Source organism: Lithobates pipiens, unplaced genomic scaffold (assembly GCF_037356315.1).
Source record: "Lithobates pipiens isolate NorthernLeopardFrog02 unplaced genomic scaffold, aLitPip1_a1.2 Scaffold_1, whole genome shotgun sequence".
Lineage (NCBI taxonomy): Eukaryota > Metazoa > Chordata > Amphibia > Anura > Ranidae > Lithobates > Lithobates pipiens.
The window spans coordinates 150727513-150744551 of record NW_027507685.1 but is presented as its reverse complement, the minus strand read 5'-3'; positions in this window follow the sequence as shown (position 1 = coordinate 150744551).

Sequence of the window (17039 nt, the reverse complement as noted above, 5' to 3'; positions counted from 1 at the left end):
TGAAGGTTCCGTGGGCCTCATCTATGAACTCTGATCTTTAGTTAGTTCCATAGATTTTCTATTGGAGTTGCCTTGGCTTTGTGTTTAGGATCATTGTCCTGCTGAAATTTCCACCCTCATTTCATTTTCATCATCCTGGATGGCAGCAGATTTTTATCAAGAATGTCTAGGCACATTTTTCCAGTCATCCTTTCTTTAATGCCATGGAGTTTGCCAATACCGTATGCTGAAAAACAGCACCACGCCATGGTGTTCTAACCTCCAAACTTCACTGTTGGTATGGTGTTTTTGGGGTGATGCGCAGTGCCATTTGACCTCCAAACAGTGTGTGTTATGGCATCCAAAGAGTTTAATTTTGGTCTCATCTGACCAAACTATATTCTTCCAGTATTTCACAGGCTTGTCTACATGTTGAGGAGCAGACTTTAAACAAGCTTCAACATGCTTTTTCTTCAGCACTTGGCGGTTGAGTGCATTACTTACTGCTTTCTTTGAAACAATTATACCTGCTAATTTCAAGTCTTTCTGAAACTGTCCACAAGTGGTCCTTGGCTCTTGGACAATTCTTCTGATAAATCTTTTCACTCCCCTGTCCCAAATCTTGCAAGGAGCACATGGTTGCACATGGTTGCGTCTGGTTTATCGTGAAATTATGTTCTACCAATTCCAATGGTACAATTTCCGGCAATAGGCTCAGATTTTACATCTAAAATCTTTCATGCGATTTTACATCTAAAATCGGCCCAATGTGAACGGGGCTTAAGGGCTCATTCACGCCAGGTGCATTGAGCTGTGTTGATACGCAATAGTCAACTGAGCTTAACACAATGACACATAGAAAACAATTGTGTATTGTATGTGCACCACATAACAACCACTGCAAATAATGGGAAGGAGGTTTAGACAATTAGTTCCTTGTGATTTCAGAATTATTTTATGATGCCTCCAAGATCTTTGCATTATAAGATATCATCATTACAGCCAATGAAAAGTTAGCCATACCTGATGAACTGGCTGAAATTAATTTAGTGGGTGGTCTGTCAGCTGCTTGCCACCCAACATCCTGAGATTTATTCATCTACACTGTAGAGTGGATAGAGGAAATCCTTTTGATTTTCTCATTCAGCCTGCAGGTCTGTATGTAAATCTTTATGACCAGTTCACCTTTAATGTTGTTTATTGGGGGAAGGGACGTTAAAGGGACGGGGAAGTATTAAGCTGGCGATAGACAGTGTGATTTTTTGAGAACCCACAGTGATTATTGCAAGGGGCTATAGCCAGTGACAATAATTGCATGACATATCCGACAGTCTGGTGGTACCCAAGTTTATAGACTGACCAACTTGGGTACAATCAGCCTACCCATACATGGTTAGAATCTCAGCCAGTCCCTGCTGAACTAACCGAGATCCATGGCCAGCTTTAGGTAGGACCAGTCAAAATTTGAACCATCTATGGCCAGCTTTAATGTAATGGTATAGGTTAGGGTTACGATTGAAGTCACAGTCATGCAAAGTGTTTGGTTTTAGGTTTAAAGTGTAACTATAGGCAAGATAAAAACAAAAAAATCAACAGCATTTACTCATCAGTTTTATTTCTTGTTTTTTTTTTTTTTAGTCCTCTCACAATGGCAGCAATCCCTTCCGCCTTGCTGATAAATGATCCATGGTGGATTGCTTTTCAGAGTTGGCTTGCATGCGTTCAGGAGGCAATACTGAAAATAACGGAAAAAAGCTTAAAAGTGTATGCAGCCAACACATTTTTTAGGATTGGTAAGCTACAGTATACTACATTTTAGATTTTGTATGTAATGTATTGTATTACTGGCAGGAGGAGCCACAGCGCTCAGTGGGGACAAGCTATATCAACACACCAGGAAGTGTCAGAGATCGGTGGAAAGTTAAATTTGAATTTTGTTTGGTCTCAAGTTATGGATTACAGGTAGGCTGTTCTTTTAGGAGATTCATGCACACTTTTTAAAGACTTTTTATAGTTCACCTTTACAGAAAAAATAATAAATACAAACAATTTTGCAGATTAAAAAAATTTGCATTTATTATTTTTTTCCTGCAGCAGCCTGGAAACAATTGCAGCTGTGATCAGTTGCTCTTGGGTACAATGTGGGCTCCTGCAGACATGTCTACCAACTTTCAACCTGTACCTGTATATGGACTTTCTGTTTGAAAGCCGGAGGATATATCAGTGGGCTGTGAAAGCGCTCATCAGCACCCCCGCAATCCATTAAAACTACAAATCTGCGGTGGCAGACAGTACTTGAAGTTTATTCATTCACAGGAATCTGTCACAATGGGTGTGGGGGAGAAAACCCCTGCCTGCTCCCAAAGGGGGTGGGGGGATCAAGGGGGGAGGGGGGCTGCAACATGTTCCACCCTAAATATGGGTGGAACATGAACATGTTGCAAGGTGAACTTAAACTTTAAATTTGTTTTTGGCAATAAAAGCCCTGTGCCGAAAGCAAGTGATCCAGGTTGCCAGTGTCTAAACATCCTGATTGGTAAAAATGGTTAACTGTAGTATATTAATGTTATTACTATTATTATACAGGATTTATATACAGTAGCTCTGCCTCACCTGCCTTCCCTGACTGCACGTCCCTAAAGCTGATTGGTTTCTATGCACCACTGTGTCAGATTTTGTACTCTCTAGTTTTAGTAAATCAGTCACAATGAGTCCACCAATTGAACTTGCAACTAGTTCTTTTACTAAAAAATACCTGTGAAGTCTGAGTTCAATAAACACTAAGGCTGGGTTTACACTGTGAGTTTTCCTGCATCCAATTTGCATATCGGGAGATTCATACAGGTTCACACATCTTCGGAGCGGCTCCGGAGTGAATTGCACAGGAGTCCTGTGCGTCTTCTGGTCTGTTTCAGGTCCGAATTCAGCCAAAAATCCGGACTGAAATCGGACCTGAAACAGTGAATGGGGACACACCAGACTCCCTGCTGTGAGCTGCTCTGTGCTCAAGTGTGAACCCAGCTTTACAAAAGTACTAACCCAGGAAGGAAGGGAACGCGTACGCTACCATTGCTTTTTTTGAAATGCTGGTATCTAGTCTACTCAGCTGATCCAGGGCCTTTTTTTTTTTTTTGCTTCATTGACCTACACAGTACAGTGCAAAAGTTTAAGGCTACCTTCACACTGAAATCGATGGCTGTTAGTGCTAAAGTGTCACTTGTTTTAGCGGCACTTTTGCACTGCTTTTCGGCTGCTAGCGGGGTGCTTTTTCCCCACAAAAAATTATAGTTTGCGGAGATTTGAATGCGCTTTTAAGGCGTTCTGAAAGTTCTAAATGCAGTGCTCCCAACCTGCCCCAAAGATTCTGCTTGCAGGACTTTTCATGAACGTCCTGTAAGCGCACCACGGCTGCCCCAGTGTGAAAAGACATATTGAAATGAATGGAAGGTGGTTTTCAGGTGATTTGCAGACATTAGCATCCACAGAACTTTTTTCGGGGGGGGGGGGGGGGGGTCATTATAAGGTCACCCATTCTCTGCCCCTTTTGACAGTGTCATGATGTCATGAAGGGGAGTGGCTTAGTCATGATCACAAAGTGCAGGCCAGGGTCCCCCAAATAGATCCCCCTTTAGAGCAGGGCAGGGCAGGTCCCCCATAGAATAAATCCCCCTTTACTTAGTCTTCTTTCGCTTACCTTTTTTTTTCACCACTCTGCATTACATGGTGGGCACTGTACATTACACAGTGAGCACTGTACATTACATAGTGGGCACACCACACCATACCACATGTGGGCACATCTCATTACACATGGGTACGCCACACCACATGACATGGTGGACACAGCACACTACACCGCATTACATGGTGGGCACTGACAGCACAGCAGATGACATGGTGGGCACAGCACATTACACAGTGGGAACATCACACCACACCACATTATATATGGGTATACCACATCACATGACATGGTGGGCACAGCACATTACACAGAGGGCACACTACTCCACATTACATGATGGGCACTGTGCAGCACAGCAGATGACATGGTGGGCACAGCACATTACACAGAGAGAACACTATTCTGCATTACATGGTGGGCACTGTACAGCACATTACATGGAGGCACACCACTCAGCATTACATGGTGGGCACACTACACCACATGTGGACACAGTACATCACATTGTGGGCACAGTTACAGTACTGAGCATGGTGGGCACATTACATGACACAGTGCTCACTGCACTGCTGTCAGTGCTGGGCTCAGCCCTTCCTTCTCTGAGCTGGCTGCTGAGCTGTCGGCTAATTACCAGCTCCTATCTTCCCACAGTTACTCGGCTGTTTATGATTTCCTGCTCATTAGTCCTGCATACTTAAGCCGTCCATTCCAGAGGATCTCTGCCTTCGCCTTGGTCAACATCACAGAGACATTCTCCTACATTCCTGTTTAAAGACTTGCTTTGCTGACATCCCTTCTGGCTCCAGATCCTGCTTGCTGTTCCACTACATTGATCCCTAACTTCTGGCTTGGCTGACTATCCGTTTCGGTTACTGAACTTTGGCTATGTTTTGACTACGTTTGTTCTTTTTACTTTTATTATTAAACAAGTGTGATTTAACTGTACTTCTGTCTCGGTCTGATTTCATGGTTTCTGACAACTGCACATGACATGAGGGGAAGCAGCAGTCTGCCCCCCCAGTACAATCATTTCACCCCCAAAGGTCAGTTTCTGCACAATCCCCCCCTGTTTACTGACCTAATTTTAGCAGCATGGTAGATCTTCTTCCTCCCGGGCTCTTGCATGATGACAACAGTGCCCCTCCCCCACACAACTGCCCGAAGCTCCCAGAGACTGAGAGGATCTCTGTGTGCAGATCTCGTGATAGGAGCCAGGCAGCACTGACAGCTTTGGCGTCCCTCCTCTCCATCAGCTTGCGGTGCCTGAATGCAGTGCACCCTGTGCATTCACTTCCAGGGGGGGCACTTTGCCCCCTTTGCGGATGCCCATGTTGGCAGAGTCTATTTCGAGTGCCAAGTGAAAATACTCTAAAAGAGAAGTATGACTTAAAAAAGAAAAAAAAAGTCAAACACACCTAGATGGCTGTAGCACCAAGCCCAATTGCAGCTGCCCTGGGTTAAGTTTGTCATAATGTACAGGTATGCTGTACAATATTTGCATGTTATGGAAAGTACTCCTGTAGGTAAACCAACTTTTTTTTTTTTTTACTTTTACTGTATTTTGTTTTACAATCACCATTAATATTATCAGTACACACTTTAGGTAATTGTGTTTCTATATGGGATGCATATATAAAAATCCTGGACAGTCAGACTCAAATATGCATTAGAAAAAAAACATTCACCCCGACACTTAGGTGCCATACGTTCTGACGCTGAAGTGTATAATCATAGGAAACTGCACATAATAGTAAATTCACTGTGTGTGCACTGGAGCAGGCGCTTGTACATAATGTGAGGATATGCTTTGCTCATCCATGCATAATCAATGCCCTGGCATACGCGCCTTAGCTTTAGTAAATCAGGCCCACTATGCTTCACCAACACATTGGCTTCATCAGCAGATTTATAAAAAGAAACAGGGAGAAAAGCCCTTCATAGTGTAATAGTGACATACAGATTGCTGTCATAGCCAAATAATCAGCAGTAAAACATCTGAAGTGCAGCCACCTCCTATTTAAATTTCCGGCTCTTTAGCAGATAACTGCATGGAGCTGTCAAGACTGCTATGGGGTGGACACTGCATTATTCCAACGACATTGCCTTCATCGAATTTTGTATAACATAGTAATATTTAAGGGAATATATAGTGTCATACATATATTCTTTCTTATGGGCACAGCTAAAAAGAATTGAAATTTGAAAAATATTTTTGTCAAAAAAAATTACGTAATAATATTTTGTATTCTTCATTTAGGCCAGCAGGTGGTTTAACCACTTGCAGACTGGACTAATTTGCTGGTCAAAGACCAGACCCCTTTTTGCGATTCGGCACTGCGTCGCTTTAACTGACAATTGCGCGGTCATGCGACGTGGCTCCCAAACAAAATTGACGTCCTTTTTTTCCCACAAATAGAGCTTTCTTTTGGTAGTATTTGATCACCCCTGCGGTTTTTATTTTTTGCGCTATAACCAAAAATAGAGCGACAATTTTGAAAAAAACGCATTATTTTTTACTTTTTGTTATAATAAATATCCCCCAAAAATATATAAAAAAAACATATTTTTCCCTCAGTTTAGGCCGATATGTATTCTTCTACATATTTTTGGTAAAAAAAATCGCAATAAGCGATTATTGATTGGTTTGCGCAAAAGTTATAGCGTTTACAAAATAGGGATAGTTTTATAGCATTTTTATTAATAATTTTTTATTATTTTTTTTTTTACTAGTAATGGCGGCGATCAGCGATTTTTATTGTGACTGCGACATTGTGGGGGACCCATCGGACATTTTTGACACATTTTTGGGACCATTGTCATTTATACAGTAATCACTGCTATATAAATGCAGTGATTCCTGTGTAAATGACACTGGCAGTGAAGGGGTTAACCAGTGGGTGGCAGTGTAGGGGTTAAGTGTTCCTAGGGGTGTGTTACTAACTGTGGGGGGGTTGGGCTTTCATTTAGTGAACACTGATCTCTGCTCCAATCACATGGAGCAGAGATCAGCGTCACTAGTTGCTAGGCAGAATGGAGAAATGTTGTTTACACAGCATTTCCTCCATTCGGCCGCTCCGTGAGACGATCGCGGGGATGCCCGCGGCAATCGAGTCCGCGGGTCCCGCGACCGGACTCACGGGGGTCCCGACCAGCGCGGGAGCGCGCCGCTGGCGGCGCGCTCCCGATGGCAGGGCGGCATTGAATATTGGACGTACCTGTACGCCAATATGCCTGCCCGTGCCATTCTGTCGACGTACATCGTCGTGCGCTGGTCGGGAAGTGGTTAAGCAATTTTTTTTTATATTTTCTAAATTCCTTATCTCATGCTGGAAACAATCCCATTGTTCACATAACTCAGTAGCTCAAGTTGGTATTTATAGTAAATGTGTCAGGGCAGTGACACCTTATAGTGACTTATCACGTACCAGACTTCAAGGATTTACTGAGGACAACCAGTCTAAATTTAGACAATTCAATGCCTGATGTGCTTTTTAACTAACCCATAGGGCTCTGAAAAGCCTTTAAATGGTAATTTGTTAAACAAAGATTGTGTGCATTGCCTGTAGAAAGTATATAAATAGATAAATAAAACAAAACATTTGTTTAAAAACATAACCTTAAAGGGATTGTGAATCCTTACATAAACCCAGTGAAGTGACTGGTCTCAGGTGATATACAGAGCTGAAACAAATCTCCCTACGTAGGTTGTACCTGTTTATCTGCAGTCTTCTCTTCTCTGTTCAAAGTCGAGAATTGATTAAGCTTGTCTGAGCTTGTCAAAAAAAGGGGGTGGACAGCTGAAGTTACACTCTGCAGTAAGGAGAGCTCTGAGAGATGATTTAAGAGAAGGGACACCCCTCCCCTTCACACAGCACACAGGAACAGAGCTGAACTGTCAATCAGCTGGAGAGCCCTCCCCTGTCAACTTTTTTCCTTAGTATCAGAAAAACCTTTCTGAAAAGATTCATGCTGATAGCAGAGGACCTTAGCAGCAGGCATAATTTATACTTAGTGCTCTTAATTGAGAAAAGTACACAGTATAGAGGGATTTTATTTGTTCATATTTCATATTTCCTCATGTCTGAGATTTACAACCACATTAAGAAACAATTCTCCCCTGGCCTAAAGCAGAATGAGGGCCGGGCGGTGGTTTTGTTTTCCTGACTAGACGTTATATGACGTCTTTCAGAATAACATGGCGGGCAATCGGAGGCTCCTTACCACATGATCAGCTGTGACTAATCACAGATGATCATCGCGTGAACCAGGAAGTGCTGGTAAACGACTTTCCTCGGTTCACGCTGACATGGAGAGCGATTGGCAGCTCTCCCTGTCAGAGGAGAGGTCTGTGCTCATAATCAGTACATTGATTATTAGCGCTGCCAATCAGTGCCCATAAGCTGCCAGTCTGTGCCCCATCAAGAACGCCTGTCAGTGCCCATCAAAGTGCCATTCAGTGCCTATAGCAGTGCCAATCAGTGCCCATAAATGTGACAATCAGTGCCCCATCAGTAATGCCTGTCAGTGCCCTTCAGATGCCAATCAGTAATGCCTGTCAGTAGCTCCTCATCAGTGCTGCCTATCCAATGCCGCCTATCAGTGCCACTTATTAGTGCCCATTAGTGCTACCTATCAGTGCCACCTATCAGTGCCCACTATCAGTGCCCATCAGAGCTGCATATCAATGTAGCCTATCGGCGCTCATCACTGCTGCATATCAGTACCGTCTATCATTGCCCATCAATTCTACATATCAGTGCCACCTTATCAGTGCCCATCAGTGCCGCCTCATCTGTGCCCATTAGTGCAGCCTCATCAGTGCCCGTCAATGAAGGAGAAAACAAAATTTTATAACAGAAACAAAAAAAATAATAATAATAATATGGTCTTTTTTATTTTATTTAGCAAAAAATAAAACCACAGTGGTGATCAAATACCACCAAAAGAAAGCTCCATTTGTGGAAAGAAAATGATAAAAATTTAGTTTAGGTACAGTGTTGTACATTCAAAGTGTGACAGCGATGAAAGCTGAAAATTGTCCTGGGCAGGAAGGGGCGAAAGTGCCTGATATCGAAGTGGTTAAAATGGATAAGTCAGCCTTAACAGCCCATGTATTTTCTCGGCACAGGCTTCTGTTAAAGTGAAATTTTCACGACAGAAACAAGCCTACTGTCATTGACGACTGATTTTACAAACTGCTAGTTTTCTGGCTGTCATGCTATTCCTCTGGATCTGAAAAAAGGACTAAGTGGGGCGTTCTGGCTTCACTGGCTGTATACTTGTTCCCGGATCACTTTGTTCATGTGGAGAATTGGGATAACTCCCAGTCAGCTAGCAATTTTTATACCGCGACACATAACCGGACTTTGACGGACTAGGTCCGACGGTCTTCCCGACAGACTTTCGGCGGAGTTCTGACGGACTTTTCTGAATGAACAGCCACCCACAATCACACCGAAGTCCGACGGATTCAAACGTGATGACGTATGACTGGACTAGAATAAGGAAGTTCATAGCCAGTAGCCAATAGCTGCCCTAGCGTCGGTTTTCTTCCATCGGACTAGCATACACACAAGTGGATTTCTTGATAGGAACTGGGTCCGGCAGAGTTCCGGCGAAAAAAATTGAAACATGTTCTATTTCTAAAGTCCGTCAGATTTTTGGACAACAAAGGTCTGATGGAGCCCACACACGATTGAATTATCCGATGGATTCGCTCTGTCGGACCTTAGCTGTCGAAAAGTCCGGTCGTGTGTACGTGGCATTAGAGTAATGCCACGTACACACGATCAGACGATCTGGTGGACTTGGTCCGGCAGACCGCCCGTGTGTGGGCTCCGGCGGACTTAGAAAGAAGTTTTGACTCAAAATTGTCCTCCGGACTCGGCAGTCCAGCAGACAATCTGCCCGTCTGTGTGCTAGTTCGAACGGCGTTGCCCACACACGGAGAAAAGTCCGTTCATTTTGAACGTGGCTCCAGGTAGACGGAACTAGCGAAGGAGATCAACACCTCGCTCGCCCCATCACCAGGTATGGATTTAAAGGGGAACCCCTATGCCGACAAAACGGCGTGGGCGTCCCGTCAAAGTCCATTGCAGACCCTTATCCGAGCATGCAGTCCAGCCAGTCAGGAAAGGGGGTGGGGACGAGCAAGTGCTCAGACCAACTCCACCGCGCACCCGCGTGCGCCCACCAGTATTAGCGCACACACGCGTGCATCCACCAGCGTTAGCATGCACCCGCGTGCACCGGTTGGCTCCTTTGCAAGAAGTTTCACAGGTAAGACCTCCGGGGACAGCCGGACGACCAGAACGTCCTTCTTGACAGCCTGTCTATGGATTATGATCTGTCTACTGCCTGACCTGACCTCTGGATTACACTACTGACTACTCATCTACTTTTGTGGATACCTGATACTCACAAGTCCTATATAGATATGCTTTTTTATTAGGTGGCAGAAGGGTAGAAGATGCCCAGGTCTTCCTTGCTAGTATAGAAGCTGCCTGCCACAGTCACAGTTCCATGCATACCAACAACACAGGCTTAGTCTGTGGATTTTTTTTTGCAGAAACTTGAACAGTTGGGGATTTAAGGGTTCGGAATACTCCAAGAACAACAAGAGGACAAGCTTCTGACAAAATCCCCTTGAAACAGCCTTGACGAGGTAATAGGGATTGGCCATTAATTCTAGATAAGAGCAGACTCAGTCTATCTACTAATATCTGGCACTCAATACTCTCTAGCACATTCACACCTCAGTGTCCAAAATCAGGTCTTACTCACATGTCCTGAGTCAGCTGCTACCACTCAGCTTTCACGTGACACTCTTCAGTGAGGTGGGCGAAGATCCTTCTCCAGACAAGACTCCAAGATGAAGCTCTTTCCTTTTTCCTTTTAGGAACATCTTCTTCAAGCTCTCAGCCCAACACCTCCTGAAACCCAAACAGTAACTCCAGTACATAGGCTGCTTCCCAGAGGCAGTGGCCCCAGAACAAGAACACTCTGGAGCAGGCCTCCCAAACATTTATTATCTCACATGATTTGGAAATGGAAAGTTTTTATTTTAGGCATGTTATGCATTGTAGTATTTTTTGTGCTTGGAATGATATATGTTTTTAAATGGTTGTGAACATCTAAAATGAAAAATAAACAAAGCATATGCTCATACAGTATGTGCTTGTCTCAGTCTATTGTAGGGGTCTCCAAACTTTTTAAAAAGGGTCAGATTACTGTTCTTTAGACTTTACAGGGGTTGGATAGTGGCCAGTGAGGGTAGAATATGTCCAGATCCCAACATCGTTGGGAATAAATATGGCCTCAGGGTTTGTGGTCAGTAGGAGGAGGAGTAGTGCCCCATCATTGGTATTAGTGGGAGTAATAGTACCATATCCTCAGCATCAATGGAAATAGTGCCCCATTGTTGGTGTCAGTGGGAGGAATAGGGCCTTATATCATTGGCAGAAGTAGTGCCACAAGGGCCGGATAAAGGCTAGCATCTGACCCTCGGGCCACAGTATAACACTTAGAGCGAGACTGTCTACTCACTCCTTACTCTGCTATCTGCATCTGTCACTTCTGACAATTTTTTCAGACAATAGGCAATCCAGGGAGATGGCCACCTCTACCTCTAGTACACAGCAGGTGGCTGACAGCCTCAGATGGGCATGTTACCCTATGAGACTGTGTAGAGAAGTAAATGCACTTTATCCACGCCATTATCTGGCCTGCCTGACATCACCCACTTTCTTGTAAAATCTGTCTGCTATATCATGGAACTTGAGATTGTGGGTAAAGGCATGCAGGGGTAATTGGTCATCCTGGCACCATCCAGCCACATGGAGGGCTGACTATCAGTTGGCTAAGCTGTTGCATGGCTGAGCTTACTAGTAAGATGAGTAGAGTAGCCAGGTGCTCATCTAATAAGGAGTAATAACAATCTTGCAAAGTCTACAAAGCTGTCTCAAAAGGGTTCTGCTGATAGATATGAGATTGTCACCCCACCCAGCTGAAAACATTGACTGTCTATGGTTGCCTTTATTCTCAGCTGGCTAGCTTTAGTTTTCAATCACTTCAAGTGCATGAAGCGGTCAGGAACCATTCACACCTCAGCATTTTGTAGCTTGAAGCTCCAAAATGCTGGAGGAGAAAAAATCAAATATTGTCTATGGAGATGGTTCACATCTCCACTCCAAGTCGCCTGAAGCCAAACGCCTAAAGCTCAAAAATGCTCTGGACCTTCTTTTGTAGCTTGAATTTAAGCATTTTTGGCGCGTTTTATTCCTGTTGAAAGGAATGGAAACATGACATTTGTGCAATTTTGTATGCATTCACATGTTTTGTCGTGTGTTTTCGCATAATTTTCTGCTCAAATTAAAACATTTAAAAAATAAAACGGTAATAATATATAAATAAATACACAAATAACTAAAAATCATCATAAATAAATTAATAATAAGTAATAATACATAAATAAATAATAATTAACCCCTAACCGTAAAAAATATGAAATAAATGATTATTATTATAACTAATAATTATAATAATAATAATATTAAACATCTAAACCCCCCAAAAATATTAATAATAATAATAATAATAATAATAAACACCTGAACCCTGAAAAAAACATTATTATTAATATGAATAATAATAATTATTATTCATATTATAATTATTATATATAATAATTATTATTTATTTAGTGTTAGGGTGAGGGTGTTTAGTTATTTATTACTATTATTATTATTTTTAAGGGTTAGGGGTTAAGGTTATGTGTTGATTATTTACTCTTGCTTGTTATTCATTTTATTTAAGTTATTTTTTAATTATTTTTGATTATTTCTATTCATTTGTGTATTTATTTTACATGTATTTATTCATTTATTATTATTATTATTATTATTAGAAGTAGTAGTAGTACCCTAACCCTAACAAAAAAATAAATAACTAACCCTAATCCTAACCCCAACTCCTAATCTTAACCCTAACCTCTTACCCTAAAAAAAAAAAAAAAAAGAAAGAATAATAATAATAATAAAATAAAAAAGCTAAAAAAGCTGGAATACCTAGCAACAGATGATGCAACAGATAATATTTTTCTCTATTGGATAAAATGCCAAAGCTCAAAAACACTGTATAAAAAAAGTGCAAAACAACACCAGAAAGACACTGCTCAGGTGTGAATGCAGCCTCATGAATGTAATGCACAAAGAGTATTGTTATATTAAATAACTCATTTTGTGTTTCATTCATGGAAAGGAAAACCCTTGAAATAAATACCACAACAGGAAGCCATTTGCAGTTCTAATTCTACAGCTGTTATTCTCCAGCACAGGTTTAGATCAGTGTTTTTAACTCGGAAATTAGACCTTTAAAGCTGGCTACACATTATACAATTTGTTTGTTTCATTTCCTTTAGATTTACCTTCACCTATGTAGTGTAAGGGCCTCCATGATTGTATACAATTTGAAACTGTTTAGTTCATATTATATGGTTTTGGAAAAGGAAGAAGAGCCTTGCTCTATCAGGGGAGGGTTGGCAGCCTTAGGCCTGGGGGGCAAGTCCAGTCAAGTGGCCCATTGAACCCCCGAATCAGCTCACCATCCATCTACACCACATTCCCCATACAGAGAAGGAGGGAGACTGCTCCACATTGCCCCAGAGAGAGAGATAGAGAGAGACTGCTTGACACTGCCGGTCACTCTCTCTGTGAAGGCAGTGTGAAGCGGTCACTCTTTCTCTGCAGGCAATGTGAAGCGGTCACTCTCTGTGTGGGCAGTGTGAAGCAGTCACTCTCTGTGCGGGCAGGGTGAAGCGGTCACTCTCTCTGTACAGGCAGTGTGAAGCGGCACTCCCTGTGCGGGCAGTGTGAAGCGATCACTCTCTCTGTGCAGGTAGTGTGAAGAGGTCACTCTCTCTCTGCAGGCAGTGTGAAGTGGTCACTCTCTGTGCGGGCAGTGTGAAGCGGTCACTCTCTGTGCAGGCAGTGTGAAGCAGTCACTCTCTGTGCGGGCAGTGTGAATAGGTCACTCTCTGTGCAGGCAGTGTGAAGCGTTCACTCTCTCTCTGCAGGCAGTGTGAAGCGGTCACTCTCTCTCTGCAGGCAGTGTGAATCGGTCACTCTCTGTGCGGGCAGTGTGAAGTGGTCACTGTGCAGGCAGTGTGAAGCGGTCACTCTCTCTGTACAGGCAGTGTGAAGCGGTCACTCTCTGTGCAGGCAGTGTGAAGCGGTCACTCTCTGTGTGGGCAGTGTGAAAAGGTCACTCTCTGTGCAGGCAGTGTGAAGCAGTCACTCTCTGTGCAGGCAGTGTGAAGCAGTCACTCTCTGTGCGGGCAGTGTGAAAAGGTCACTCTCTGTGCAGGCAGTGTGAAGCATTCACTCTCTCTCTGCAGGCAGTGTGAAGCGGTCACTCTCTCTCTGCAGGCAGTGTGAAGCGGTCACTCTCTGTGCAGGCAGTGTGAAGCGGTCACTCTCTGTGCAGGCAGTGTGAAGCGGTCACTCTCTGTGTGGGCAGGGTGAAGCGGTCACTCTCTCTGTACAGGCAGTGTGAAGTGGCCACTCTCTGTGCAGGCAGTGTGAAGCAGTCACTCCCTGTGCGGGCAGTGTGAAGCGATCACTCTCTCTGTGCAGGTAGTGTGAAGAGGTCACTCTCTCTCTGCAGGCAGTGTGAAGTGGTCACTCTCTGTGCGGGCAGTGTGAAGCGGTCACTCTCTCTCTGCAGGCAGTGTGAATCGGTCACTCTCTGTGCGGGCAGTGTGAAGCGGTCACTCTCTGTGCAGGCTGTGTGAAGCGGTCACTCTCTCTGTACAGGCAGTGTGAAGCGGTCACTCTCTGTGCAGGCAGTGTGAAGCAGTCACTGTCTGTGCGGGCAGTGTGAAAAGGTCACTCTCTGTGCAGGCAGTGTGAAGCGTTCACTCTCTGTGCAGGCAGTGTGAAGCAGTCACTCTCTGTGCGGGCAGTGTGAAAAGGTCACTCTCTGTGCAGGCAGTGTGAAGCATTCACTCTCTCTCTGCAGGCAGTGTGAAGCGGTCACTCTCTCTCTGCAGGCAGTGTGAAGCGGTCACTCTCTGTGCAGGCAGTGTGAAGCGGTCACTCTCTGTGCAGGCAGTGTGAAGCGGTCAATCTCTGTGTGGGCAGGGTGAAGCGGTCACTCTCTCTGTACAGGCAGTGTGAAGTGGCCACTCTCTCTGTACAGGCAGTGTGAAGTGGCCACTCTCTGTGCAGGCAGTGTGAAGCAGTCACTCCCTGTGCGGGCAGTGTGAAGCGATCACTCTCTCTGTGCAGGTAGTGTGAAGTGGTCACTCTCTGTGCGGGCAGTGTGAAGCGGTCACTCTCTGTGCAGGCAGTGTGAAGCAGTCACTCTGTGCGTGCAGTGTGAAAAGGTCACTCTCTGTGCAGGCAGTGTGAAGCGGTCACTCTCTGTGCAGGCAGTGTGAAGCGGTCACTCCCTGTGCAGGCAGTGTGAAGCGGTCACTCCCTGTGCAGGCAGTGTGAAGCGGTCACTCCCTGTGCAGGCAGTGTGAAGCGGTCACTCTCTGTGCAGGCAGTGTGAAGCAGTCACTCTCTCTGTGCAGGCAGTGTGAAGCAGTCACTCCCTGTGGGGGCAATAATTTTGGAGCAGTCTCTCAGAGAGAGACTGCATGATTGCCCCCAGAGAGACTGAGAAAAAGAGCTTGGCCCTTCCCCTCACCCAGTACAAAGACCAATAAGACTGCAGGAAGATGAAGACTAAAGACTGTGCTGTCACTGCCGCCACACTAAGTGCTATCTGTGGAGTCTGGAGCTTCTCTGGTGAGTGAGCACCACACCACTGGGCAAGCCAAGCCAGCAGAGTAGCCGAAAGTCACAGCGAGTTCAGCAGGCTAAACACGCAAGTCCTGCTTTCTACCTGGCATGACCACCAGATTCACCAGGGTGCAGGCTCTTCCTGTGTCAATTGCGGGTAGTGAGAAAAGCACATGCAGCTGCACACCGGAGCACAAGCCAGATTAAGGGCATCATGGGCCTGGTGCTGCAGAGGAGCAGGTTTAGGAGTGGCAGGAATATGAGGCAAGCAATGTTATATCCCAGCTCTCCTCTTACTGGCCACCCTCCCATGTTTCCAGGAGCTTGTGCTAGCTTGTGCCCAGACTTAGTCGCAGTCACACAGGTGTAATACTAGGAAAGCCTGGCACTTGATTTACTAAGCATCCATAAGAGCCATGTGTGGGTGTGAGCTCTGAGATGAAAGTTTTCAAGTCATCAGAATACAGTGATCACTGCCGGCAGCTTAGCAGCCAGCAGTGATCGCAAAAAAATAAATAAAGACACGCTGGTTGTATTGTCAGTTGATAGATCGAATTCTGTGCAACCAGTCTGCACATAGATTGATTGAAATTTCTGCTGAACAGGCAGAATTTCAATCTGTCTATGGTGGCCTAAGTCCACCAGTCTCTGTTTGATGATATCCCCAAATCCAAATCCTCAAAGGGGGGCTCCACTTAGGTGTAGAAATTCACTTTGAACTCCACCTTATTTCCAGAACTCTTTTTAGGATCCTTTCACACTGAATGCGCTTTACAGGTGCTTTAGTGCTAAAAATAGCGCCTGTAAACTGTCTCTCATGCCACCCCGGTGTGAAAGCCCCAGAGTGATCTCACACTGGGGTGGTGCGCTTGTAGGACATTCTGAATAGTCCTGCAAGCAGCATTATTGGGGCGGTTTGGGAGAGGTGCCCTGCCCACTGAAATGAGCAACACAGGCGGTTTTAACCCTTTCTTGAGCTGCTAGCGGGGGTTAAAAGTGCCCCACTAGCGCCGCTAAAACGAGCAGTGCTTTACCACTACTGCCCACACTGCCCCAGTGTAAAAGTACCCTTGGATATTAGATGTGCAAACAATAAGTTGAGAGCACATCTAATGCCTACAGAGAGTAATGGAAATGAGGTGGAGTTCAAAGTGAACCGTATCATTAACTGCAGGGATTGACATTTAGAGGGTTAAAACAGGCAGGGATGAAATGTAATATCAACTCCTCACTGCCTGTCAAATGCCTCTGAAAAGTGACTTGAGCATGGATCACTTTTTAGAGGAGTGGCTGCTGCAAGTGAATACAAGCCTTTAGTGTGCTACAATGGGAGTGTACTGGCGGCTCTCACAGTCCCCCTGACTTCTTTTAGGGTGCACATTTTTGCTGCATTTTCTGGAATTGCACCAAAGAAGCAGCATGCAGGGTGTTTTGTGCACTTTCAGAACATGCAGTAAAAATGTGCAACCTCTATGGGACCAGGGACAACGTGCAGGAAGACTGCCAGGACACCAGCACTGCAGCCAAACTGCAGCATGCCAGTGTGAGCCCAGATCATACCACCTAGAAGGTACTGCTCAGGCTGCTAG